The sequence below is a fragment of the Hypanus sabinus genome, unplaced genomic scaffold, assembly GCF_030144855.1.
Source record: "Hypanus sabinus isolate sHypSab1 unplaced genomic scaffold, sHypSab1.hap1 scaffold_2429, whole genome shotgun sequence".
Classification (NCBI taxonomy): Eukaryota; Metazoa; Chordata; class Chondrichthyes; order Myliobatiformes; family Dasyatidae; genus Hypanus; species Hypanus sabinus.
The window spans coordinates 2,808-30,575 of record NW_026780549.1 but is presented as its reverse complement, the minus strand read 5'-3'; the positions used below and the strand labels follow the sequence as shown (position 1 = coordinate 30,575).

The following is a 27,768-nucleotide window of genomic DNA, read 5'->3' as shown; positions in this document are numbered from 1 at the left end:
TTTGTCACTCGCTCCAGCACACTCTCCCTCTGGCACTTCCACTGGATATGTATCTCCGGGTTCTGAGCATCTCAGTAGCTCCGTCTGCACAGGGCCGGTCATGTGGTTCCACACCACTTGCTTCAGTTTCTGCAAACTTAACAATCTTAACACCCTTTCCCTGGCCATTTCTGCCCTGCCAATCCTTGCATCCTTGATCCTCACGCAGCACATTATACGGTCTCTCTGTCTTACACTCACACACACACACACACACACACACACACACACACACACACACCAGCACATCCTCACGCACACAACCTCCATCTTCGCTATCTGCCGCTCGTTTCCAAACGTCCCTTCTCCTTTCGTAGCCGCCCTGACTCACCGTGAAAAAAGTAATCTCTACCTGTTGAACAGCAGGCGGCGCCTGTCCTGGAAACCACCCTGTCACATTTCCATCCGGTGAAAACACAGTGTTGGAAGAGAGAAAGTGGGCTAGAGAAGGTGTGCAGACAGAAAGAGAAGGCTTAGTGAAGAGGGATGTGAGATGAAAAGCCTCACGGCGAGATGGGTAGAGAGATGGATCGAGCGGTAAGAGGTGCGAACCTGAAGCGGGATTGCTACATTCATGGGGAGAGATAGGGAGACAGTGACTTCTGCAGAGAGCAAGACGGATAGACAGAAGTGATGAGCAGAGCAGTGGGAGGGTCCGCCGATCAAACCAGGAACCAACCGCGGGTGGGGGTTGGGTTCGAGGGGATACGATTCTCCAGGACAAAAAGACTCTGCATGAGTGTTCTTCTGCGTTCTTCAATTCTTTTTCACTTATTTCATCCCTCTCTAATCCCCTTCTTCCACTCCGTTATCCCCCCTTTCTATTTATAACTCCATCCATAAGTCATCCGCTGTATCCCTCTTCCCTCTCTGTAGCACAGTCCCTCCTCCCACTGAGATAACGCCCCTCAATGTCCCTCTTTCTGCATTGCTTTCCACCGTCAGCTCGCCTTTTGCTTTGTCCCTCCCACCACCAAATTAAATTTATATAGACCCCGTCGTTTCACCCTGTCTGTACCCATTCTCTGTTACATCTGACCCTAAACCCTCTTTATCTCCGCTCCTTCCTCCCTGTCCCTGTCACTTATTTACCTCTCTCTGACCTCCCCCAGCCTTCCCTCATTCTCTCCCTCTTTCTCCCCATTCTCACAACTCCTCCCCCGGCCGCTCTCACATCTCGAGAACACCCGCCTTCACAGCCATAATCTGCCTCCTGGCTGGCACCTCCTCCCCATCTCTCGGCCTCTCCCTTCATCTGGTGTTTGTTGGTGCCGGACAGACTCCCCTGTAAACACGGGCTTCCCTGGACAACGGTTACTTCCCCTTTCTGAGCTCAGAGACGCAGAGAATCCTCGACAGGTCGGACGACAACGAGACTTACATAAATGTGAAGTTCACGAAAACGGACTTTGAGACCCCTTCTCGGGGAAAGGCGGGCAGAAATACGTTGCGAGAAAGATTCGGTTTGTGTCTGGCAACGGTGGTGTGTGATGGGCAGCTGTGAAGGGAATTTGTTTCAGTGTCCAATCCGGTGAGTGTGTGATGGGACGGTGTGGAGGGAGCTTCACACTGTGTCTGACTCCGGGAGTGTGTGATGAATCCTTATGGAGGGGGATCACTCTGTGTTTAACCCCGGGAGTGTGTGATGAGACCTTGTGGAGGGGGATCACTCTGTGTCTGACCGTGGGAGTGTGTATTGGGACTTTGTGGAGGGAGCTTCACTCTGTGACTGACTCTCAATCTTCTGTCCCCAGCTGAACCTGATGTATCGTACGTTGAAGTTAATTTCAGGACCCCCTCGGCGCCCCGAGTCCGGACAGATCGAGGTCAGTTTCATCTTTGTTAGTTTGTCCCTGTTTAGGTGACGTTTCCACTCCTGTTGGGAGATCTCAGGGCAAACGTACAGTTGACCCCACTGATTCAGTGTTTGAGAATAACACGGAGGGAAAGTGTGGGAGATGCGAAGAGGGGAGAACGCTCTTTGGTGGTCGGTGAGGAGTGTTGCGCCGTGGGAATAGGTGTGGAGAGAGTGCTGAGGGAAGATGGCTTGGTATGGGGCGTGCGCAGGAAGGGGCAATGAGGAGCAAGTTGTGTGGGGTACGGGTGGTGAAAATGATTTAGTTCAGTGTCGATGTGGTTAGGAGGGAGGACTGTGGGTGGGAGGCTGGGAAGTAGCGCGGTATAAAACCTTAACCCTTCTCTACCTTTTCTAACCCCACTCTCTTTTCCCTTTTTCCTGTTCTCTCACCCCGTCTCCTCTCTCCCTCCCTCGCCTGTCTCTCCCTCACACTATTTCCCCTACTGTCTCCTGCTGTCCCGAACTCTTCCACCTCTCTCATTGCCACCTCTCCCTCTCGTCTCTCTTCTTTCACAGTCACAGTCTATACCACTCTCGATCTCCCTCTCGCTCTCTATCGCTCTCTCTCTCAGCTCACTCTCATACCCCCGTCAACCCCGCCCGTTCCTCTCACCTCTCCGTCCCTACGTTTGCCACTCATCTCCACTCCACGCCTTCACTCTCTGTCCACCCTCTCTCACGCACCCCGTCGCTCTGCCCACTCTCGCCTACCCCTCTCACAAAAATTCTCTTGTTCTTACTTCCCCATCCGTCACCCACTTCCACCCTCCCTCCCTCTCCATTCTCATTCTACGCCATTCATCTCTCACGCCTCTCCGCTCTCCCCCGACACTGTCTACCCCCTCTCCCCTTTCTCTCCCCGTCCTTTGTATAGCATTTTCCTGCCCAATACCCACATCGCACTCTCCCCTCTCTGTCCGTCGTTTTCGCCTCCTCTCTGTCTCCACGTCTCTGTCCTCTCTCTCTCTCTCTACCAGTTCTCTATCATCCTCTCTCCCTCCACTTCCCCGCTCTCGCGTCTCTCTCTCCGCAACTCCCTCCCCCATTCCCTACCGCTCTCACTCTCTTCCTAATCTGCCTGTGCTGCTCTCTCGCCCAGACGGTCAGAACACCACCTACTCAGAGCTGAACGTTCGGAAAAAGAACCCGCATCGATAAGGACGAACATTCTCCCATTTCCTCGGGTCCCGGCGGGCGGTCAACCGCTGCAGAAACAGGTCAGAGTTCATAGCGACGTCAATCTGGAGCGGTCACGTGTCATATTCCCAAGTGTCCAAGATTCTAATGCATCTGCTTGGACCACTTCACCTGTCAGCTCGTCCCATAGGCTGACCACCATCTGGGTAATGAAAGGTCGTCACACGGGCCACAATGAAACCTCTTTCCCCTCTCACCTTAGACCTGTGCGCTCTGGTCCTCGATTCTCCGAGTCTGTGGAAAATAACCGTACACATTCACCGCTCGCGGTTCCATATGCCTTTATATGGTCACCCCTACACTCCAAGAATTAAAGTCCCAACCTGCCCGATCTCTATCATTAAATTGCTCCCTCCAATCCGGTAGCATCCTCGTTCCCCTCCTTCTCTCTGCTCTACTCTCACCCCCCCATCTTCCCACACTACCCTCCCCACTCTCCCTGCCCCTCTCCTACCCCAGTCGCCTCCTCTACTCTGTTCCCGAATCTGCCCAACTATTCTCCGGCAAACGTTTCCCCATTTGTGCCTTTCTTTCTCCCCAACTCCGCACTCTTCCCCCACCGCCCTACTCTCCGTCCCTCTCTCCAAGCCTATTCTCTCCCTCTCCCTTTCTATTTACCCGCTCTCTGTACCCATTCTCTGCTGCATCTGACCTTACTAACTGTTTATTTCCGCTCCTCCCTCCCTGCCCAGTGTCACCCATGTATCTCTCTCCGACCTCCCCCGTCCTTCCCTCATTCTCCACTCCACCTCTTTCTCCTCACTCTCACAACTCCACCTCCCGCCGCGCTCACCTCTAGAGAGTCCCCAACTTCACACCCTCAATCTGCCTCCTGCCTGGCACCTCCTCCCCTGCTCTCGGCCTCTCCCTTTATCTGCACATCATCTGGTGTTTGTTCGTGCCGGTCAAACTCCACTGCAAACACGGGCTTCATCTGTCAACGATTACTTCTCCTTTCTGAGCTCAGAGACGCAGAGAAACCTCGACAGAATGGACGACAGCGAAACTGACATGAAAGTGAAGTTCACAAAAACGGACTCAGAAACTCCTTCCCGAGCAAAGACGGACTGAAAAACGTTGCTAGGGAAATTCTGTTTGTGTCTGCCCACTAGGGTGTGTAATGGGAGGGTGTAGAGGGAGGTTCACTCTGTGTCTGAACCCGGGAGTGTGTGATGGGACGGTGTGGAGGGAGACTCACTCTGTGTCTGACCCCGGGAGTGTGGGATGGGACTGTGTGGAAGGAGCTTTACTCTGTGCCTGACTCTCAACCTTCTGTCCCCAGCTGAACCTAATGTATCGTACGTGGAAGTTAATTTCAAGACCCCATCGGCGCCCCGGGTCCGGACAGATCGAGGTCAGTTTCATCTTTGTTAGTTTGTCCCTGTTTAGGTGACGTTTCCAATCCTGTGGAGAGATCTCAGAGCAAACTTACAGTTGACACTAATGATCCCCTGTTTGAGAATAACACGGAGGGAACGGGTGAGAGAAGGAAGAGCGGGGAACTCTCTTTGATGATCGGTGCCGAGTGTTGCGCCCTGGGAGGGGCGGATTAGAGATAGCGCCGTGGAATGTAGTGTGGAAGGAGTGTTGTCGGGAAGATGGCATGGTATAGGGCATGTGGAGGAAGGGACAAAGAGGAGCAAGCGGTCTGGTGCGGGGGTGATGGAGGTGTGTTAGTTCCGTGTCGTTGCAGTGAGGAGGGAGGACTGTGGGACAGACGCTGAGAAGGATTGCGGTATAAAACTGTAACCCATCTCTCCCTTTTTAACCCCATTCTCCTTTCCCTCTTTCCCTTCTCTCACCCCGTTTCTTCTCTCCCTCCCTCCTCTGTCTCTCCCTCACCCTACTTCCCCGACTGTGTCCCGCTGTCCCGCTCTCTTCACCCTCTCTTATTGTCCCCTATCCGCCCCGTCTCTCGTCTATCACAGTCACCGTCTCTACCGCTCTCGGTCTCCCTCTTGCACTCTATCGCTCTTTCACTGCTCAGTCTTATGCCCCCGTCAACCCCGCCCCATTTTACCTCCTCTCTCTGTCCCTAACTTGGCGGCACATCTACCCTCCATGCCTTCCCTTTCTCTCCATCCAACCCTCTCTTCCGATCCCCGACGCTCCCCCACCCTCTCTTTTCCCCTCTCACTGAAATTCTTTTCTTCTCGCCTCCCCATCCCTCTCCCAGCCTCCATCATTCTCCCTTCTCATTCCCCTCTATTCAACTCTCACGCCTATCACTCTCCTCTCCCCAACAAAATATGCCCCCTCTCCCCTTTTTCTCCCCGTTTTTTGTCTCGCTTTTTCCTGCCCAATGCCCACATCGCACTCTCCCCTCTCTGTCCATCGTTTTCCCTTCTCTGTCTCCAAGTCTCTGTCCTCCCTCTCTCCCTGTTCTCCCGCACTCTCTCACTTGCTGTCTCACACCCCCTCTCCCTTCAATGACCTCCGTCTCTGTCATCTATCTCTCTCCGATACCCTCCCCCATTCCCTACCGCACTCACTCTCTTCCTAATCTGCCTGTCTCCCAGAAGGTCTGAAATCCACCTACTCAGAGCTGAACGTTCGGAAAAAGAAACCCCGCGTCGATGAGGACGAAGATCCTCCCATTTCCTCGGGACCCGGCGGGCTGTCAACCGCTGCACAAACAGGTCAGAGTCCATAGCGAGGACGTCATCTCGTAGCTGTCAGTGTCATGCTCCCATGTGTCCAAGTTTCTAAAGCACCTGCTTCTGCCAGTTCTTTTCTCAGCTCGTCCCAATGGCTGACCACCATCTGGGAGATGAAAGGTCGTCAGACGGGCCCGAATTAAATCCCTTTCCCATCTCTCCTTTGACTTGTGCACTCTTGCCCACGATTCTCTAAGTCTACGGAAAATAACTGTACGCACTCACTGCTCTTTATTTTATACGTCTCTGTGTGGTCACCCTTACCCTCCAAGGAACTAAGTCACAACCTGCCCGACCTCTATCCATAAGATCCTCACTCCAATCCGGCAACATCCTCCGTCTCCTCCTTCTCTCTGCTCTACTCTCACTCCCCCATCTTCCCACACTACCCACCCCACTCTCACTGCCCCTCTCCTACCCCAGTCGCCTCCTCTACTAGGTTCCCGATTCTCCCCAACTAATCTCCTACAAACGTTTCCCCATTTATGCCCTTCTTTCTCCCCATCTCTCCACATCCCCGTCTGTCCCTTTCTCCTCCCCTATTATTCCCCTCTCTCTCTTTACCCCCCTCATCTCCGTCTACCACCACTCTCTCTAACTCCCCTCCATCACTCATCTCTCTCACTCCACGCCATCGACTCTCACCCCAATCCTGTGCCCTCTGGTTCCCGATACCCGGGACCTGAGGAACGTCTGTGCTCATTCACCCTGCCTGCACCCCTCGTGGTTTTACAGAACTCTGTAAGTTCACCCCTGCGCTCCAAGGAAAGAAGTCCCGACCTGCCCGACATCTCTCCATGCCTCACTCCCCCGAGTCCAACATCCTCGCAAACCTTCCCACAGTGGCCTTTCCCATATCAGGGCGACCAACACTGAACAAGAGCGGCGTCACTGGATATCTGCAACGTGACCTCCCGACTCCTGTACCATCATCTTCCAGAGCAGTGTAACATCTGAGACCTTGTTAAAGTCCAGGTAGATTACATTATTCCCCGTGCCTGATCTGTCCTTCCCGAGTAAATTAGCCGACAACTCTCTCTGGGTCCACCGGAATCAAATCAGTCTAATCTCCCCTGGCCCAACACCCTTATACAGAGCAGCCCAACAATAGGTCACTGAAGTCCCTATCCATCACGGCAGGTACACTGCCCAAATCAGCCGTCCAGCTGTCTCACTCCAAAGATGGAATTCTGACATTTTCTCTCTCGTCGACACTGTCTACATTTCCTGCTGTCTCCGTGAAGCAGCCAGAATAACCATAAACTCCCATCTAACACATCCGGACTCCCTACCATCGGGGAAAGATACGAAAGCACGTCCCGCCAGTCTCAAGGACGGCTTCTGGCCCGTTTCTATCGGGTGATATAACGGCCTCCCCGGACGATCAGATGGACTCCTCACCTCACGATCTACATCGTCGTGGCCCCTTACACTTTATCGTCGGCCTGCACTGTCCTCTCTCTGTTACCGTGACGCTTTATTCTGCAGGACCACTCCTGTTTGTGATGGATATAGAAACATTCAAACATAGAAAATATACAACACAATACAGGCTCTTCGGTCCATAAAGTTGTGACGAACATGTCCGTACCTCAGAACAACCTAGGACTTAACCATAGCCCTCTATGTTTCTACGCTCCATGTAGCCATCCAGGAGACCCATGAAAGACCCTGTCGTTTCCGCCTCCCACACCGCCGACTGCAGCCTATTCCATGCACTCACCACTCGCGAATTAAAAAAAAACTTACCCCTGAAATCTCCTCTGTACCAACTTCCAAGCACCTTAAAGGCCAGTCCTCTCGTGCGAGCGATTTCACTCCTGGGAAAAAGCCTCTGACTCTCCGCACGATCAATGCCTCACATCACCCTGTTCACCTCTATCAGGTCACCTCTCATCCTCCATCGCTTCAAGGAAAAAAGGCTGATTTCACTCAACCTATTCTCATAAGTCATGCTCTCAAATCCAGTAAACATTCTTGTCAATCTCCTCTGCACCATTTCTATGGATTCCACGACTTTTCTATAGTGAGGCGAACAGAACTGTGCACAGTTCTCCAGGTAGGGTCTGACCAGGGTTCTATACATCTGCAACATTACCTCTCAGCTCCTAAATTCAATTCCAGGATTGATGAAGGCCTATACACAATACGAATTCTTAACCACAGAGTCATCCTGCGCAGCTGCTTTGAGCTCGGACCGCATGATCCCTCTGATTCTCCACACTGCCAAGAGTCTTACCATTAACACTATATTCTGACATCGTATTTGACCTGTCAAAATGAACAATTTCACAAGGGTTTCGGCCCGAGTCGTCGGCACTAGCTCCTCCCACAGATGCTGTCCAGTCTGCCGGGTTCTGCTAACATTTTGTGTCTTTATTTATTTCTATCATCTGCAGATTCCCTCGTCGTACACTTCATACATAACTGGGCGGAACTTCATCTGCAACTTCTCAGCCAGTTTTGCATCCCGCTGTAACTTCTGTCCGCCCTCCAACAGTCCACAAAACCCCAAACGTTGTGTCATCCGCAGCCTACGAACCCATCCCTCCACGTCATCATCCAGTTCATTTATAAAAGTCACGAAGAATACGGGTTCCAGAACAGATCCCTGATGCACTCCACTGGTAACCGATTTCCATGCAGAATATGACCCGTCTGAAACCACTCTTTGCCTTCTGTGGGCAAGCGAGTTGTGGATCAACAAAGCAATATCCCCTTGGATCCCATTCCTCCTTACTTTCTCAGTAAGCCTTGCATGGGGTACCTTATAAAATGCTTTGCTGGAATCCATGTAAAGTACATCTACTGCTCTTCCTTATCAATGTGTTTGGTCACATCCCCACAAAAATGCAATCAGTCTCGTAAGGCACGATCCGCCCTTTACAAAGCCATGCTGACAACTCCTAAACATATTATACCTCTCCAAATGTTCATAAATCCTGCCTCTCCGGATCTTCTCCATCAACTTACCAAAAGCTGAGGTAATACTCACTGGTCTATAATTTCCTGGGCTATCTCCTCTCCCTTTCTTGAATAAAGGAAAACATCCGCAACCTTCCAATCCTCCGGAAACTCCCACGTCTCCATTGATGATGCAAAGATCATCGCCAGAGACTCAGCAATCTCTCCCCTCGCCTCCCACAGTAGTCTGGGCTATATTTCGTCCGGTACCGGCGATTTATCCAATTTGATACTTTCCAAAATTACCATTACATCATCTTTCGTAACATCTACATGCTCAGGCTTTTCAGTCTGCTGCAAGTCATCACGACAATCACTAAGATAATAAAGTAACGTATTCATTAAGCAGTTCCTGTTGTCTTATTAAATATTTATTGTGATGTTATGGTCGTGTGGTCTCCCCACAGCTGCGCATGATCAACAGTCGAAAGTGAAGATCGGAAATAGACCGTACCGTCTGATCTGCCTACTCTGCCTAGTTACATTCGCCCTCATCGTGATAGTGGCCGGATTCTCGATACATGGTGAGTGGAACGGACTCCGTGTGGAGTCAGACCGTAAATAAAGAGAGTGGAATAAACGGTTATTGTAAAACACCACAGCGACACAGACACGGCCCTTACCGTAACACCAGGTAAAACCCATCTCCACAACACGGACACACCCCTAACCGCGATAAAAACACGGCCTGAACCGTAACACAGTGAAGACTCGTCCTGACACCCACACGCCATTCACTGTCGACCTCGTCCCCGCCGCCGAAACAAGCAAAGCCGAGGTCTCGGAGGCCTTCTCCTCCGGAGATTCCGGACCGCACGGTAGAAGCGGCAGCGAAGCGGGCATTTCAGAAGATTCTCCAGATGTTCCTCCGCGCTCTCACGTCTGTCTCCATCAAATCAGGGTTGTGCTCGGATCCCTACTTAACAAGTAACAGATATCCATCTCCAGAGAGGCCGCGCGCGCTGCGTCGCGCCGCCATTTTCTCCTCCTTTACTGGGACACCCTTCACCGTCACACTGACATAAAACTCTCTGTGACCCGTGCGGTGGCGCGATGCGGACTCATGTATCACTGCAAACGCGAAACATCCTTCACCATCCCTCTCAGTATCCAAGATTCGTCAGCCTAAGGTCACCTCCGACCGAAACTACCATGAGTTGAACTCAACCCTGCAATAACGTATCACTGTAAACGCTAAACATCCTTCTTCATCTCTCTCAGTGTCACAGATTCGTCACCAGTTCACTGAGATGGAAACGATGTACAGATCTGTCAACGAAACCAAGGCTCGAATCTGTGAATTGTTGACCAGCAGAAGAGGTGAGGCATCATCCCCCTCTTTCACCCGCTCCTCATCACAGGGCAGGCATGGAGAGAGGAAGCGTCATTCAGTGCTTGACATCGGGAGTGTATGATTATGGTACGGAGGATGATTCACTCTATGTCTTACTCTGGGAATGTATGACGGGACAGTATGGATCCAGCTTCACTCTGTGTCTGACAGTGGGATTGTGTGATCGGACAGTGCACAGAGAGATTCACCCCATGTCTGACCCCTGAAATGCGTTATCCACCGTGGAGAGAGAGCTTCACTCTGAATCCGGGAGTGTGTGACGGGACGGTGCAGCGGGGGCTGTACTCTGTGTCTTAATTCGGGATTGTGTGGTGGGATCGTGGAGAGAGAGGGACTGTATTTGATTGCAGGACTGTGTGATGGGAGAGTGCAGATGGACGTAAGGGGAAGTAAGGCGGGAGATTCACAATGTGTCTGAAAAAGGCCTTATGTGACTGGACTTTGTGGAGCGATTTAATTCTGATCTCTGACTAAGGGAATTTGTGAGGGGCGGTGTGGTGTGAGCTTCACTCTGTGGTTGACGCTTGGAGTGTGTGATGCGACGCTGTGGAAGGAGTAATGCCCAGAATCTGACCGTGGAAGAGTCCGATTGGACGGTGTGCAGGAAACTTCACTCCACGTCTCACCACTGGAATGTGCGATGAGGCCATGGAGAGAGAGATTCACTCTGTGGCTGACACAGGCAGTGAGTGACAAGGCTTTGTAGAGGGAGCAGAACTCTGCGTCTTACTCCGGATGTGTGTGATAGGACAATGTGGAGGGGAGCTTCACTCCATGTTTAAGACTGGGCGTGTTTGAAAGACAGTGTGCAGGGAGCTTCACTCCAAATTTACGCCTGGGGGTGTATGAAAGACTGTGTGCAGGGAGCTACACTCCACATCAGACCCCGGGAGTGTATGAAAGGCAGTGTGCAGGGAGCCTCACTCCACGTCTGACCAGGGAGTGTAGGAAGGCAGTGTGCAGGGAGCTTCACTCCACGTCTGAGACCGGAAGTGTGTGAAGGGTCCCTGGAGAGAGAGACTCAGTCTGCGTCTGACAGTGAGAGCGTGTGATCGGACCGTGTGCAGGGAGCTTAAAACTGTGTCTCACCCCGTGTGTGTAGGATGTGACTCTGTGTTTCACAGTGTGCTTCTGATGGAAAGCTATGGTGGGGGAGGGGTTCTGAGTGCATTTGGCGGCGGGGGGGGGGGGGTCACCTGTGTGTCTGGCGCCGGGAACGGTGACGCCTGCCTGGATGGTGTTCCGCTCTGTGTCTGATTCCAGGGGTGTGTGATAGGAAGGTGCGGATGGATACGCTCTCGTTTTCCAACCCCTGTATTGTGTGATGACATCGGATAGAAGGAGCATCACAGTGTGACTGACCCCGGGAGTGTGCGGCGGGAAGTGCAGAGTGTGTTTAATTTCCTATCTGATCACGGGCGGGGGAATTGGGGTAGTGTGGAGGGAGGTTCACTTTGTGATTGTCGGCAGGACTGTGTGATGGGAGAGTGTACATGGAGCTTCACACCATGCTTCACCCGAGGAGTGTGAGATAGTGTGGGTTAGGGTTAGGGTCGTGTGTGATGGGACAGTGTGGAAGGAGCATCACTCTGTGTCTGACAGCGGAAGAGTATGAAGGAACCGTGAGACAAGATCTTCATTCTTCGTCCGTCTCCGAAAGTGTGCGACGGGTCATTTTGGATGGAACCAAATTACTGTCTGCCCCGTCAGGAAGTGTGATTGAATAGACTGGAGGGACTTTCACTCTTAACTGTCTCCGGGTGCCTGTGATGGGAGGGTGGCGAGGTAGTTTCAGTCCGTGTCTGATGTTGGGAGTGCGTGATGGGACGCTGTGAGGGGAGATTCACTCTGTCTGATCCCGAGAGAGTGTGATGAGAATGTGCGGACGGGGCACACTGTTTTTGACCCTGCGCCTGTGCCATGGGAGAGTGAGAATGAGCTTCACTCCATGTCTTTCTCCGGGTGTCAGTAATCGGACGGTGCTGGAGGAGCTACACCTGTCTGATCCCAGGAGATTGCGATTGGACACTGTCACAGTAGCCGACCTCTGCGTCTCACTCACTCCGCGAATGTGTGATGGTACGCTGTGGAGGGGAATGAGGGAGGGAGGGAGAGGGGGGAGAGAGAGAGAGAGAGAGAGAGAGAGAGAGAGAGAGAGAGAGAGAGAGAGAGAGAGGAGAGAGAGGGGGAGAGAGAGAGGGAGAGAGGGAGAGAGAGGAGAGAGAGAGAGAGAGAGAGAGAGAGAGAGAGAGAGAGAGAGAGAGAGAGAGAGAGAGAGAGAGAGAGAGAGGAGAGAGAGAGAGAGAGAGAGAAGAGAGAGAGAGAGAGGAGAGAGAGAGAGAGAGAGAGAGAGAGAGAGAGAGAGAGAGAGAGAGAGAGAGAGAGAGAGAGAGAGAGAGAGAGAGAGATTCCCTCTGTGTCTGATACCGGGCGTGCACGATAGGAGAGTTTGGAGAGGAACTTAATTCAGGGTCCAAACCAGAGACTGTTGGGTCGGTGTGGGGGGAGCATCGCTCTGTTTCTGACACACCGGGTGTGTGATGGGATGCTGTGGAACGAGCCTCACTTTCTGTCTGACTCCGTGAGTGTTTCAGGGACGGGGTAGAGGAAGCCTGAATCTGTGCCTGACTGGAGAGTCTGTGATAGATGATGTTGAGGGAACTTCACTCTATGCCTGATCCTGTGAATCTGTGACGGGACGTTGTGGAGGGAACTTCATTCTGTGTCTCTCCCCGGGCGTCTGGTACGAGATTCTCTGTGTCATGACTCCGGGAGTGTGTGATGGATGGTTTGGGGAGGGATTCATTGTGCCTTTTCCTGTGAATGTGCGATGGGACGATGTTGGGAGCGGAAATATTCCCTTTGTGACGGACCTCAGGTAAACGTAGCGGGACCGCATGGCGTGAAATTCAGTATGTGCGTCACATCGGATGGGTGTGATGGGAAAGTGTGCAGGGAGATTCACTCTGTGTCTCACTGTTCCTTGTTCGTGATTTCCAGTGCAAAACTGTTCCGAGAATTGGATCAGGAATAATGACCGGTGTTATAACGTCTCCACGTTTCAAACAAATTTCTCCAGAGCGATAGAAGAATGTTCAAGCCGTGATTCAAGCTGCTGGAAATCAATTCCAGGGATGAAGCGGTATGTGTCACAGCATGGGAAGATCCCACAATATCACAGGATTAATCACACATTCGCGGATTCAAGCACAGATTGAACACACAACATACACTCCCAGCACACACTCACGGGGTGTGACACAGAGTGAATCTCCCACGACATCATCCCTTCACACACTCCCGGTTTCAGACACAGAGCGGTTATCCCTCCATGCCGTCCCATCACACACTCCGGGTCAGACACAGAGTGACGCTCCCTCCACACCGTCCCATCAGACACTCGTGGTCAGACATAGAGTGAAGCTCCCTCCACACCGTTCCATCACACACTCCCGGGGTCAGACACAGAGTGTATCTACCTCCACACCGTCCCATCACACACTTCCGTGGTCAGACATAGAGTGAAGCTCCTTCCACACCGTCCCATCACACACTCCCGGGTCAGACACAGAGGGAATCTCCCTCCACACCGTCCCATCACACACTCCCGGGGTGAGACACAGAGGGAATCTCCCCTCCACACCGTCCCATCACACACTCCTGGGGTCAGACACAGAGGGAATCTCCCTCCACACCGTCCCATCACACACTCCTGGGTCAGACACAGAGTGAATCTTCCTCCACACCGTCCCATTACATACTCCCGCGGTCAGTCACAGAGTGAATCTCCCTACGCACAGTCCCATCACACAACCCGGGGTCAGACACAGATTGAATCTCCCTCCACACCGTCCCATTACATACTCCCGTGGTCAGTCACAGAATAAATCTCCCTACGCACAGTCCCATCACACAACCCGGGGTCAGACACACAGTCCCGGGGTCGAGCACAGAGTGAATCTCGCTCCGCACCGTCCCATTACAAACTGCCGTGATCAGACACAGAGTGGAGCTCCCTTAACAAAGTCCGATCACAGATTCCTTTTGTAGTCATCTGAGAGAAGTTCCGTACATAGATTTTGGTTCTTGGCATTAATCAAATAAATTTAATTTCTCAGAGGTTTGTATCCAATTATCTTGCGGACAAGAACCTTTACTACTGGATTGGAAAATGCGAAGACGGGTAAGATTTGGACTGATGTATGGGGTGAGAGTTCAGTATTCAGATAGTTTTGATGGGATTATCTGGGATTCGTTTACGGACTGAAGTAGTTTTGTGGGAAAAGGGAGGGGCATTGGGATTTGCCTGTAGGCTGTACGTGGGTAGAGTGTAGGGTGATACAGTGGGAATATTTTGGGGCCGACACGTGTCTGCCGGGGAAGGACAGGGCAGTGGGAATATTTCAGAAACTGGCATGGGGCAGCGGGGACAGTTCAGTACTGAGGGATTATTTAGGTATGACCCATGTCGGTGGGAGAGCGCTGTTCAGTGGGAGCATTTCGGAGATAGACGCCGGTCTGTGTGGCGAGGGAGCAACAGCCGGATTAGTTTGCTAAATAACATAGATCTGAGGAGCGAGAGTCGGACAACTGGTTTAGTTTGGAGACCAGTACAGGGCGATGGGTACACAATGGGTTAATGTGATTAGTTTGGAGGTGGTCGCCGGGCTGTGTGGAGAGGGAGAAACAGTGTGATTCGTTTGCTATATGACATAGATCTGAGGGAACAGAGCTGGGCAGGTGGATTAGACGGTGGTAGAGTGGGGGTTGTTCGCGGACTGAAACAGATCAGAGAGGAGAGGGTGGGCATGTTCGATTCGTATGGGGACGGACAGAGGACTGTGTTGAGGAAGCGGTTCGGTGGGATTAGTTTGGGGGATACGGGGCTGTGGGGAGACATTGGGTCAGTGCCTTAGTTGGGGACTGACACAGGATTTTGGGTAGACATTGGGACCGTGGTATCTCTCTGGGTACCGGCACCGGGCCGTGGGGGGAGAGCGGTTGTGTGGGAAGAGTTTGGGTACTGACACAGTCTGTTAGAAGAGAGCAAAATCATGGGATTAGCTTGGGGACGGTCTCGGCTCGAGTTCTCTGCTGGATCCGTTTTGTCTCTGTTGAAATTGTTTCTCCCTCTTGAATAGGAATGTGGGCTCCGGTCTCCTGTACAGGGGGTCCTCTGGAACGTCCCCTTGCAGACAGTGTGATCTGACTTCAGACAAAAGGAATTACCCTTGCGATCTTGATCAGCGTTTCATCTGCGAGAAGTCGGCACATTTGTTCCCGCATATTCCTGAAAAGATCCAGGGTCTCTGTGAACAGCCAGTGGAGGCGACGTGAATCAAATGACTATCCCCAGTCTGCCCTTCACTCGCACTCTTCGATCTTTCCAGATTCCCTGCCCACCCTTCTGCCCTTCCCTGCTACACCAATTCCTCCTCTTATCGCAACCATATGGTCTCCACCAGACACCGACAAGCCTCTCTTGCTGTCTAACCACTTATTTCCCTCCATTCCCCTGTCCCGCTCTTTCTGATCCCTCTACCCCCCTCCTTCACCTCTCTCCCCGTCCATCCCCTTCTTTCCCTCCATTCCTCCGTCCCGCTCTTTCTGCTCCCTCTACCTATCTTATTATTACCTCGTCTTTCCTCCTCCCGCTTTCTTCTGCTCCCTCTACCCACCTCTTTCACCGCTCTCCCCGTCCATCCCCTTCTTTCCCTCCATTCCCCCGTCCCGGTCTTTCTGCTCTCTACCCCCCTCTTTCAACTCTCTCCCCGTCCTTCCCCTTCTTTCCCTCCATTCCCTCGTCCCGCTCTATCTGCTCCCTCTACCCCCTCTTTCACCTCGCCCCGTCGATCCCCTTCTTTCTTTCCATTCCCCAGTCTCGCTCTTTCTGCTCCCTCTACCCCCCCGCTTTCACCTCTCTCCCTGTTCATCCCCTTCTTGCTCTTCATTCCCCCGTCCCGCTCTTTCTGCTCCCTCTACATACCTTATTATTACGTCGTACTTTCTCCCTCTATTTCCACATTCTCTCTTCGTCAACTATCACTGTTACATCCTCTCGAACTCCCTCCTCACTTTTTCTGTCCCCTCCTCCTGTCCCATTCTCCATCAGTGCTCGCATCCCCAGTCTCTCCACGACACACCGACAAACCTCTGTCCCCATTGATCTCCTGCTTTGTGGCAATTTCCAGCCCATGCCGTTCTTCTCCCCCCCCCCCCCCACCCTACCGCTCGTCCTTTCTCCGCCGGCACTTTTTTCCTCTCCCTATGCCAATTCTTTCCCACTTTTTGCTCCCTCTCTACCTTCTTTCTACCCCTCTCCCTGCCTTCCCTCTCCGTCTCTCTGTACTCTCAGTGTTCATAGTGTCCACTTTCTCCTTTCCACTCACTCTCACGTCAATCCTGTGCGGTCTGGTGCTCGATAACCCAACCCTGGGTGAACGTTTGTGCCTATTTCCTCTGTCTGTGCCTCTCTTGGGTTTATGGAACACTGTAAGGTTACAAAACTGATCCAGGGCATAACGTCCCAAACTCCTTCCCTCTCTCCATAACCCTCGATTTCCTGCAATATCCCCGTACAACTCCCTGTACACGCTTTCCATGTCAGTGGCATTTGTTTCCAAAAACAAAAAGCCTCAGCGACGGTTTGTACCACTGCAGCGAGATCTCCGGACTCCTGTGTTCAGTGTCCTGACCGGTGAAGGCCAGCGTGTTCTGTCCTATCGAATATTTTCAATCAGAATCGCTATTTGATTTATTTTACCTGAAATTCATACGGCTTGAAATGTGTTCTTTTGCTGCATCATAACAGCGAAAAAGATGTATAGTTAATGTACATTACAAGCATTAATAAACACCGCAAAAATGTCGAGTTAGTGCTCCTGCCTTCAGGGATGTGATGGCCCAGGGTGAGAAGATGTCCCTGAATCTTTGTGACTGGGTGTTCAGGCTCCCGTGACTCCTCCCTGATGCTAGCAACGAGCAGAGAGCTTCTCCCGAGTGGGGAAAGGACTCAGTGATGGATGCCGTCTTCTCGAGGCATCGCCTCTTGACCATGTCCTCGATGGTGGGGAGGGGTGTGACCGTCAGAGTGGCGACTGAGGCTGGAACCCTCTGTAGCCCGTTACTATTCCGTGCGTTGCAGCATCCGCACCCGGCGGCGATGCGGCTAGTCAGAAAGTTCCTCACCGAACATCCATAGAATTTTCCTCATCTTCACTCCTAAAGCTGTGATCCCTTCTGTAGCGAGACAGCTGTGGATGGCGCTGAACTCAAATGTTTTTCAAATTCAAATTCAGACTCAGACTCGAAGTGAACAAGAAGGTACCAACCCAAACCAAAGACTACATCACAATCAGTCGTACTGGAAACGGAACTCTTACGGTTGAGCCTTGAGTGCTCAGCTAGAGTCCTTTAACGATAGACTTTCCATGAAGTAAACAATTACATCTCTGAATCTGAGAAGAAAAGTGAGAGTGAACCGTACTCCGGGAAATGGACGTGCGGAATCGTGGAAGCCTGTCCTGTTCAGTCGGGCACATGACACCTTCTTTGTGTTTGCATGAACGTGTTGGGCCAATATAGATCCCCTGAGTTGTTGACACACAGTAACCGTAACCGTACTCCGGGAAATAGACGTGTGGAAACTTGGATGCTTGTCCTGTTCAGTCGGGCACTTGACACCTTTTCTGTGTTTGCATGAACGTGTTGGGCCCACTATAGATCCTCTGAGTTGCTGACACACAGTAACCGAGGAACTTCAATTAAAACCACACGACACAGGAGCAGAATTAGGACATCGAGTTTGCTGGCCATTTCATCGTTGACCATTCTCCTCTGAGCTCCAGTGTCTCGCCTTCTCCTGACATGCATTCATGTCTTCGTTAATGAAGAATTTTTCAAACGATGTCTTTATTATACCGAATGGCGGGTAGTCCACGCCTGCTTGTGGGCTGGAATTCCGCAGATTCACCACGCTTCATTAACCCCTTTTTAAAAGATATCTGTCTATCTCCGGGTGTGACCCCCCTTCAATAGGAAACATTCTCTGCACATCAACTCTGTCATGACCTTTCACAATCTCAAAACTTTCAATATTCACCCTTCATTATTCTGAATTCCCGCGAGTATAGGCCCAGAACCATCGATCGTTCTTCATATGACAAGGCACTCATTTCGTGAACCTCCTTTGAACCCTTTCCAATTAAACACATACTTTGTTCGAGGAGGGATCCCAACCTGCTCACAACTCCCCAAATGTGTCCTCATAGTTCCTGTTTAAACCTTAGAATTGCATGCTTGCTTTTACCTTCTAGTCCTCTCGAAATGTCTGGCTAGAGGGAAACTACACATAATACCTGTACCGTGTGTGATGCGACGAGGAAGAAGAAATTTCACTCTATGCCTGTAACAGGGACCGAGTGACGGGACACTGTGGAAGGTGCTTTACTAAGTGTCGGACCCCGCGAATGGGTGATGGGACTGTGTAGAGGGAGTTTTGCATGGTTTCTGACCCCGGAAGTGTGTGACGGGACGTGCGGAAGGAGCTTCATTGTGTGTCTGACGCTGGGAGTGTGTGATGTGATGTTGCGTCTGACTGTTGGAGGCATCTACTCATAAAATTCTGGCTTTGGAACAGCTTTCAACGAGAGACCATTAAAAAGCAGCGCTTCGCGGTTTTTATTTTTATGTTTATTTTTATTTTATTTTTTGAACAGCAAGCAACCAATGAGGACGATTCATTAACAAAGATAAGAGAGATATGACAGGGTTGTGAGTGCCTGTAATGACTTCCTAAGGATGGTGATGAAGGCTAAAACATTAGAGTATTTAAGAGTCTCTTGCACAGGAACATGGATGAAAGAAAAAAAGACGGTTATTGGGTAGTGTGGGTTTAGTGCTATTTAAGGAATATATGGGTCGGCACAACATGGAGGGCTGAAGGTCCAGCACTGTGCTGTAATGTTCTTTGTAGGGTAGCAGACTACAACAGAATCCACTAACTCATTCGTAAGGCCAGTGATGTTGTGGGAGTGGAACTGGACTCTCTGACGGTGCTTTCTGAAAAGAGGATGCTGTCCAAGTTGCATGTCATCTTGGACAATGTCTCCCATCTACACCATAATGTACTGGCCAGGCAAGGAGTACATTCAGCCAGAGACTCATTCCACCGAGATGTAACACAGAGCGTCATAGGAAGTCATTCCTACACGTGGACATCAAACTTTACAACTCCTTCCTCGGAGTGTCAGACACCCTGACCGAATAGTTTGGTCCTGGATTTATTGCCACTTGGAATAATTTACATTCTTATTTAGTTATTTATGGTTTTATATTGCTATATTTCTACATTATTCTTGGTTTGTGCGACTGTAACGAAACCCAGTTTCCTTCGGGATCAATAAAGAATGTCTGCCTGTCTGTCTGTCTGTCTATGGTTCTATGGCTAAACCGTTTATTGGTTTGTTTTCAGTTAATCTATTGTTTGCTTCTTTATAATTGCACATTTACAGCAGTAGGGATGTCTGGCAAGAGAGTTGAAAGCTCTCATTGCAGGACATGGGACGGAAGAGGGACTTCCAGTCATACCGACTACGTCACCTGTGTGAACTGCATGAAATTGGAGGTTATAGCACTCGGCAACCCTAGGGGGCAGCACATACCCCCGCCTGGAGGCCGCGCCACACCGCCCCACGTTGCACAGCCCCTTCATTGAGCAAATCTCACCATTTCCACCTGGACTAGACTGGAACTGATATCCCAGCGGGAAGTTCAGTCATTATAGAGTAGGAGGGGTGGGGATTTTAATAGAGATGTAGGGGTATGAAAAACAGAATGCTTAAACAGCTAGTGGAGTGGTTGTTGGCACAGATGTCGTTAAGACCACAGGCAAAGTGAGGAAGAAAAACGTTGAGCCTGCTGGGACTCATGTTCTGAGTTGCCTCAGTTTCAATGCAGGAAGTATTGTACGAAAGGAAGATGAGCTCAGGGCAGGGGTCAACACCAGGAATTATGACATTGTAGACATTAGTGAGACGCCGTTGCAGGCCGGGCAGGAGCGTCAGCTCAACATTCCCGGTTTCGGTTGTATTAGTCGTGGTGAAGCGGGAAGTATTCAAAGTTGAGAGGCGTCTTTACTAGTCAAATGGGATTAATTGACAAACTCAGGGAGAGAGGGGTTCATGTCCCTCTTTGACAGGGATGTTAAAGTACGGGGAATACAGGGAGATGGTTGTTGTGCAGTCAGAAGTGATTTAGCTCAACTGTTTTACCACACCATTGCGGTCCGAAGGGTCTTGCTCTGTTCAGTGATTTACGTTCACTGCTCTGCAGGACGGGCGAAAAGACAAATTTAAACTCATCAAGCGGGCAGAGAAGGGAGTGGGGTAGATCAAGGACTTTGACGATAGATTGCGAAACACAGAGAACAACCACTTCACAGACAGCTTAGACAGTGACCGAGACACACAGCTGTCACCATGACACCTGCACACCCCTCACCATGACATGGACAGATCCCTCGACCGGACACTGAGCGACCCCATACCGTGATACCCACACGCATCTCACCGTTATACTCTGTGTAACAGCGTTGGACCTGGAATTGGATGAGCTCGGGATCATTCGGGATGCTGAGGGGATGATGTGGAAGACATGTATTCAGGTATTTCCAACCACGGTGTCGGATACAGGAAACTGGGTGACAGACAGGAAGATGGAAAGTGTTAATCAGCCAGAGCCAGAGCCAGTGCAGAGACGCCTTGTGGCCAACCCGCTCAATAACAGGTAGACCACTTTAGATAATTCTGGATGGTAGGAGTGAGGTGCAAATGATCAAGCAGGGGAAAGTCTCACCAGTCAGGTATCTGGCACTGACTATGTTTCTGTGACTCAGCAGGGGATAGGGGTTGAAATGTGGCGAGCTGTATCGACAAGGTGGACGAGAACGAAATTAATCGAAGGCATGCGGTCGTTATCGTCACCGGTATATAGGTAGGAAAAGGGAGACAGCTCTTCAAACTTATGTATTTGCAGGTATGGCCAAAATTATAGACATCATTCGTTAAAATGTGGCTAAAGTGTTTGGGTTGCAGCGTACATAATATGTATGAAATATAAAGATAGCAAGCATATGGAGGTTATCAGTAAGTGTATTCACCCATTATGTTCACACAGACAAACTCACAGACACACACAGAGACATACACAGACATAGTCGCCCGCACACACACAAACTCAGACACCCTCACACACACACATTTATGCCGCTTGAGACCCCCTGGGCATTTTGAATGCCACGGTAATCTGCAATTGTTCACAACAGAGATTGTATTCTGCCGAGCGAACACTGGGGGGCAGCACAGACTCCTGCCTGGAAGCAGCGCCTCACCGTCTCCACCTTGCTCAGCTCCTTCATTTCGTCTCCCATGAGCAACTATCTCAGTTTACACCTGCACTGAATCAGAACTAATATATAACAATATAACGATATATCAATTACAACACAGAAGCAGGCCAACTCGGCCCTTCTAGTCCGTGCCGAACGCTTATTCTCACCTAGTCCCACTGACGCGCACTCAGCCCTTAACTCTCCATTCCTTACCTGTACATTTACCTATCCAATTTTACCTTCAATGACAAATTTAAACTCATCAAGAGGGCAGAGAAGGGAGTGGGGTAGATCAAGGACTTTGACGATAGATTGCGAAACACAGAGAACAACCACTTCACAGACAGCTTAGACAGTGACCGAGACACACAGCTGTCACCATGACACCTGCACACCCCTCACCATGACACGGACAGATCCCTCGACCGGACACTGAGCGACCCCATACCGTGATACCCACACGCATCTCACCGTTATACTCTGTGTAACAGCTTCCATTGGAAGCTCGTTCCACTCAGCTAACACTATCCCAGCGGTCAGGTTTGCAATTAAAAGGGGAGAGCGGTGGTATAAACTAAAGATTCAGAGGGATGTAAACAAGAACGCAATTACAGATAGTTGAGTGGTTGTTGGGACAAATGTTGTTAAGACCACAGACAAAGTGAAGAAGCAAAAGTTTGAGCCTGCTGGGACTCATGTTCTGAGCTGCCTCCGTTTCAATGCAGGAAGTGTTGTACGAAACACCGATGAGCTCAGGACACGGGTCAACGGTTGGAATTATGACATTGTAGAGACGCCGTTGCAGGGCGGGCAGGAGCGTCAGATCAACATTCCCGGTTTCGATTGTATTACACGTGATGAAGCGGATAGTATTCATAGTTGACGGGAGGATTTACTAGTCACATGGGATTCATTGACAAGTCAGGGAGAGAAGGGTTCATGTGCCCCTTCGACAGGGACGCTAATGTGCAGGGCTTACAGGGAGATGGTTGTTGTGCAGTCAGAAGTGTCACAACATTGTTATATCACAACATTTTGGGCCGAAGTGTCTATTCTGTTCGGTGATTTACGTTCACTGCTCTGCGAGAGGGGTAAAAAGCCAGATTTAAACTCATCGAGTTGGCAGATGAGGGGTTAGGGGTAGATCAAGGACTTTGACGATAGATTGCAAAACACAGAGAACAACCACTTCACAGACAGCATAAGCAGTGAGCGAGCCACACAGCTGTCACTGTGACACCTACACACTCCTCACTATGACATGTACACAACCCCGACCGGACGCTAAGCGACCCCATACCATGACACCCACACGCATCCTGCTGTGCCACTCTGCGGAACAGCGTTTGAACTGGAATTGGATCAAATCGGGATCATTCGCGAAACTGAGGGCGTGATAGGGAAGACATTGAAAGGTATTTACACCCATGGAGTAGGATACAGGAAACTGGGTGACAGGCAGGAAGGTAAAAGGTGTTAAACAGCCAGAGCCGGTAGAGATAACAGGTAGAGCACTTTGGATTTTCTGGATGGGAGGAGAGAGGTGCAAATGACAAAGCAGGGGAAAGTCTCACCGGTCAGGTCTCTGGAACGGACCATGGTTCTGTGGCTCAGCAGGGAATAAGGGGTGAAATCTTGCGAGCTGTATCGGTAGGGTTGTCTTCTGTTACGTGAACGGAAAAGAGGTACTGTGGACGAGAACGAGATTCCTCGATGCTATGGTGTCGTTATCGTCAGCAGTATACAGGTAGGAAAAGGCAGCGGGTTTTCCAAACTTATGTATGTGCATGTGTGGAAAAAATTAGAAAGAAGATTTTGTTTAAAATGTGGCTAAAGAGTTAGGGTTGAAGTGAACATAATATGCATAAAATATAAATATAGCAAGCATATGTAAGATATCAGTAATACATTCACAAATGATTTATACACACACACACACACACACACACACACACACACACACACACACACACACACACACACACACACACACACACACACACATTTATGCAGCTTCAGACCCCCTGGGCTTTTTGAATGCCACGGTAATGCACAATTGTTCACAATAAATACTGTATTCTGCCGAGCGTACACTGGGGGGCAGCACAGACCCCTGGCTGGAGACCGCGCCACACCGCCCCCACCTCGCTCAGCTCCTTCATTTCGTCTCCCATGAGCAACTCTCTCAATTTTCATCTGAACTGGATTGGAAGTAATATCCCAGCGGTAAATTTTGCCATTAGAAGGGGAGAGTGGTTGTATAAACTAGAGTTGCAGGGACTTGTAAATAAGAACACCATTACAGATAGTTGAGTGGTTATTGGGACAGATGTTGTAAGACTTCTGAAAAATTCAGGAAGCAAAAGGTTGAGCCTGCAGGGACTTATGTTCTGAGCTGCGTACGTTTCAATGCGGGAAATATTGTTTGAAGGGCAGATGCGCTCAGGTCAGGGGTCAACGCCTCTAAGCCTGACTCGGCAGATATTAGTGAGTCTAGATTGCAGGAGGGACAGTACCGTTCGCATAAGCTATGAACGAGACACACAATCCTCAGTGAGACACGGAGAAGTTTTTCAATGGGACTCTGAAAATGTGTCGGTGTCACTGCCACAACCCACATCTAACACCCTCATCCTGACACTGACACACTGACTGGCTCTGCACCACAGCAGGATCTCACCACTCAACGATACACACACAGAGTCAGGCTCTGCACTGTCACTTGAAACAGCCCTCCCCGTATGCCCTCCCTCCCCAAAACCCCTCCCCGACTCCGTCACCCTAATACTATTCCATTCCCAGTCACTGTCACACAGACTGCAGAACAGCACTCCTGTCTCCGTCACCCAACCCTCGTCTACAAGCAACCCCGTCTCCGTGACCAACATCCTCTTCTGCACATTTCGCCGTCTCCATCATCGCGTACGTACCCATCTCCCCGTCTCCGTGATACTCTCCACCCGCTAAACGCTCCCCATCTACGTCGTCCCTCCACTCTCCTCCCACTCTGTGACACAGGCAATTGTGGGGAGTATGAGGGAGAAATAATGGCTGGTGTTTCACCTCCCCCCGTCCCACGGATATCTTTCGCCAGGATCTGAATCTCTCCAGAACTCTGCGTGCACAGGCCGGTCATGTGCTTCCACATCACTTGCATCAGTGTTTGCATTCTCACCACCCTTTCCCTGGCCTCCTCTCTCCTCCCCTTCCTTCCTCAAACGGCAGCACACAATCCGCTCACAGACACACACCATCTCCGAGAGACTCACACGATTCAAGACTACTGGAAAGCCGAAAGGCTGGGTATTGGTGAGTGGGGAACCCGGAGGAGGGAGAGGGTTTCGTACTTTTGCTGACTCCGGTAGGGTGTTCTGCGCTGGTGCGGGAGGTACTTCACATGTCCGACCCCGGGAAAGTGATGGGATAATATTTAGGGAGATTCGCTGGTTATCTGACCCAGGAACTGTGCGTTTGGACGGTGTGGACGGAGCTTCCGTCGTTGTGTGACCCCGGAGTGTGTGTTGAAACAATATGGAGGGAGTTGCACTCTGTGTATGATCCCGGGTGTGTGTGATGGAGCGTTGCGGAGGGAACGTTACTCAGTGTATGTTTCCAGGAGTGTGTGATCGGATTTTATGGAAGGATTCTCACTCTGTCTGTGACACCTGGCCATGGGCCAGTGGATTTCGGCGTTTAATCATACTCCATTCAAAGATAGGGAGCAAGAAAATGGTGCCTGACACGTTGTGCTCTAACGGCTGCAAACTGAACACCCTTTCTGTGGCCCCACTCTCCTCCCCTTCCTTCCTCGTTTCACAGCACACCATTCCTTCTCTATGATTCTTTTTTATTTGTAATATATTTTTATTGAAAAGTCACTGTACAGAATAATAATGGCTTACATTGTGCTTTTGTATCTTACCCCAAAACAAACCTACCCTCACCCGACCTCCCCGAACATACAATGGCAGCTAATGTATTTAGAATACAACAATTCACAAATACAACTATGTACATTTCACAGCCATACCCCCACACTCCTTCAACACGATGTCCCACACACATCAACACCATCTCAGATGATCCAGAATACACTCATATTACAATTCATCAACCACCCTGTGAGGTAAAGCATATGCGTGTTAAAAGGGAAGCAAGTTCCCAAATACAATAAAATGTCCTCAGCTAGTAGGTAATTCCTTAAGACTCCCAAAATATGTCAAGAAGAGCCGTCATTTCGAATATAACTTTCTCACAGACGCCCTCAGAGTAAATTTAATCTTTTCTAGTTTCAGAAAAAAGACATTACTTCCTCTAACCAAGCAGCAGCAGATGGGGGAGTGGCAGATTTCCAGACCGGCAAGATTCTCCTACTGGCCAAAAGCGATGTAAGTGAAATGATATCCGACTGGTTTGCATTTAAACCCAAAACATCATCTGCAACACCAAATACATTAATAAGCGGGCAAGGTCTGAGTGTCACCCCCAAACCCTCACTGATAATTTTAAAAACCTGTGCCCAAGAGCCATCAAACCTAGAGCAAGACCGAAATGCATGAACTAAAGCAGCCGGAGAGAAGGAACATAGAACAGAGAACATAGAATAGTACAGCACATTACAGGCTCTTCAGCCCAAAATGTTGAGCGACCCTCAAGCCCTGCCTCCCAAATAACCCCCCACCTTAAATTATTCCATATACCTGTCTAGTATCTGCATAAACCACTGACTCAGGCAGTGCATTCCACGCATCAGCCACGCTCTATGTGAAAAACCTTTCTCTAATACCTCCCTTGAAATTCCCTCCTCTTACCTTAAAACAATGTCCTCTTGTTCTGAGCAGTGGTACCCTGGGGAAGAGGCGCTGGCTGTCCACTCTATCTATTCCTCTTAATATCTTGTATACCTCTATCATGTCTCCTCTCATCCTCCTTCTCTCCAGAGAGTAAAGACCAAGTTCCCTTAATCTCTGATCATAATCCATACTCTCTAAACCAGGCAGCATCCTGGTAAATCTCCTCTGTGCACTTTCCAATGCAGCCACATCCTTCCTATAGTGAGGCAACCAGAACTGGACACAGTACTCCACGTGAGGCCTAACCAGAGTTTTATACATCTGCGTCATTACATCACGTCTCTTAAAATCTGTCCCTCGACTTATGAAGGCTAACACTCCATAAGTTTCTTAACTCCCCTATCTAACTGTGAGGCGACTTCCAGGGAACTGTGGACATGCACCCCCAGATCCCTCTGATCATTCACACTCCCAAGTATCCTGCCATTTACTCTGTACTCCTGCCTTGGAGTTTCTCCTTCCAATGTGTACCACCTCACACCCGTCACAGCCAGCGTCTGTCCCAGGATATATGTCAGCACCCCTGGCTTTACGTAAATGTACTGTGTAGAACATTAAATTGTATGAGCCCGACTCTGGCACACGATGACAAGGAATGAACCCTATTCGGTGCTTTTGCCTAATATTCCTCAGCCGGATACATACCAACGTCATCCTCCCAGCTAGTCATAGTTTTACTTAGATCTTGAACTCCCAAAGACATCAGCTGAGAGTAGAGTAGAGAGATCAGCCTTTTATTATTAATGCTAAGAGTGAGTTTGTCCCATAACATAGTAAGTGGTAGATCAGGAAAAGATGGAGATTTTTCACTGACAAAGTTGGGAATTTGCAGGTATTGAGAACAATGATTATGTGGAAGGCCATATTTACTGCACTGGTTATCAAAACTATTAAATATATTATCAGTGCGCAAATCCTTAATGCTCATAAGAAAGTAAAGCCCCGTTGTCTAAAAACTGAATCGAGTGTGGAGGGAACAAATAGATGGATTCTATTAATGGGACCCAAAAAGGAACTGATGTGAACGTATACCGGCAGCGAAATTGATTAAACATTTTGAGGGCGGAGAGCACGAAAGAATTAAATGTGAATTGAGAGGAATGCAATGGCAATGTTCTATGACACCTCTGCTAACACCTTGAAATAACTTAGTTGACTTAAGTGCAATAGAAATAGGCTCAACTGCAATTGCTAAACGATTCTATGATTCTTAAGTGGGTGACTGAGCAGCTGGACGTCCTGGTCCATATATGTACCATTGAAATCGATAATTATGGGAAGATGGTACTGCAAATTGAGGTCAAGGAATTAGCTATTAAATTAAAGGACAGGACCACCACCCGTCCCCGTGTGTCCAGACCTAGGAAAACCATACAGTTTAGCACGTGGCTCAAGCTCCGGTGCAGGTGGGAGGGATTCAGAATTCATTGTGTTTATTCCAAGGTAGGTGGGATGTG

The 27,768-nt window shown here is 50.0% G+C and overlaps 2 long non-coding RNA genes across 3 annotated transcripts; both read left to right on the top strand.

Moving 5' to 3' along the window:
• Positions 1-692: 692 nt before the first annotated feature.
• On the top strand, positions 693-9,225 carry LOC132387960 (uncharacterized). 2 transcript variants are annotated; one of them, XR_009510101.1, is made up of 5 exons: positions 693-1,865; positions 2,997-3,114; positions 4,377-4,448; positions 5,617-5,733; positions 9,123-9,225. It is a non-coding gene; the product is annotated as an uncharacterized LOC132387960 (long non-coding RNA). The 2 variants fall into 2 exon arrangements; XR_009510100.1 differs by having other exon boundaries at positions 5,614-5,733.
• On the top strand, positions 9,222-13,169 carry LOC132387961 (uncharacterized). The gene is made up of 3 exons (XR_009510102.1): positions 9,222-9,239; positions 9,937-10,035; positions 13,070-13,169. It is a non-coding gene; the product is annotated as an uncharacterized LOC132387961 (long non-coding RNA).
• The last annotated feature ends 14,599 nt before the right edge of the window (positions 13,170-27,768 follow it).